Source organism: Rhagoletis zephyria, unplaced genomic scaffold (genome assembly GCF_001687245.7).
Source record: "Rhagoletis zephyria isolate East Lansing unplaced genomic scaffold, Rhagoletis_zephyria_1.1 Rzeph_scaffold_08183, whole genome shotgun sequence".
NCBI classification, from domain to species: domain Eukaryota; kingdom Metazoa; phylum Arthropoda; class Insecta; order Diptera; family Tephritidae; genus Rhagoletis; species Rhagoletis zephyria.
Window position 1 is genome coordinate 11765 of NW_016165263.1, and position 1519 is coordinate 13283.

Below are 1519 nucleotides of genomic sequence, written 5' to 3' on the forward strand. Positions count from 1 at the left end.
CTCAAAATTGATACATCTCGGCTTACCATCTAGCGGAAGGTTTCGGAAGGGTGAAAAAATATATATTTAATACTTGCGCCGGGTATTTAATGTTCGGCTCCGCCCGAACTTAGACTTTCTTACTTTTTTTTTTTAATTTTCGTGGATGTCTTTACTTTTCATGTCTAACTTTTGCGTTTTTTTTTTATATTATATTATTTAAATTTTTTCTGCGACCCCAATTTTTTTTAATTATTTAATTTTTGTGGATGGGTTTATTTTGTCAAGTCGCATTTTTCGAGCCTTGTTTAGAAAAATTAAATTTTTTCAAACCCTCTTAATTTTTGTTTTGTCTTTTGAAACTTTCAGGGATGTGTTTATTTTGTTTGCTGAATTTTTGCGATTTAAAAAAAAATCAATTTTTTAAGTCAACATGTTTTTGAAATTTTGCGAGTTTTTTGAAAACTCCAACTGCTAGCGCACTCTAAAAATTTTTTTTAATTTTGAAATTTTCGATTTTTGTTTTTTTGAAAGTTTATATTTTTCAAACCCTGCTAGGGGACTCCTAAAAATTTGTAATTTTCGTGACGGCCTTAATTTTGTACGTAGAACAAAATAAATGGGTACCCCTTAAAAAATTTTTATGTTGATAATTTTAAAGATCATCCTAATATGTATATGTATATCAACACTTCAGCAGCGTATTTATATTTTCACCTTTTTTGCTAATTTGTGCCGTCTTGTATTTTTTTATATTTTCATACACACAATTCTATACAGGTTCTCAATCAAGCAAGTGTTTTCACTCACTGGCTGCTCAAACATTTCTTATGCGAGTAAGTGCGCGAACATTTCGACAAAAGTGCACACGAAAAAGGAAAGCAATAAAAGCACCAAGTGCAACGATAATAATAATAATAATATAATAAAAACAATCCATATATCGCGGCCGCATGCCAATAGCAACAACAAAAACAACAACGATAACAGTAGCAACAGTTGCTGCGCCGCGCCGATGACTGTTCGTTCTGCTGCAACTGCAACCGCAGCTGCTGCCTGCTGCCTGCTGCTGTTATGACAAGGAAGAGTACGTAGTGCTGGTGTTCTCATATGCAATGGAATAATAAATTTAGTTTGCCGTTGGGGTCAACAATAATAAGTTCAACAAAAAGAAATTTCGCGTATTTGAATTTAAAATACCTGCAGCTCTGCCTGATGGGGTACACGTAATTTTAATTTGTTTTGGTTAAAAGTTGTTTGTTGTTGTGAGTTTAATCGCATACGAAATTTTTCGACTTGCTAACTCATTTTGGATTTGGAGTGTCAAAAACAGTAGCTTAAATAGCAGTACTTAGTACGCGTATGTATGTATGTAGATGGTATATAAATGTGTGATCAGAAGAAAAAAAAAATTGGTTAAAACTCGTGACGTGAACATTGATGTGATACAAAATAAAGAAACCAAGAATTGGCAAGGCTGTGAAAAAATAAATTAAGAAATATTCCTAGGTACTTTGTCTGTGATTTTATTTTAATATGA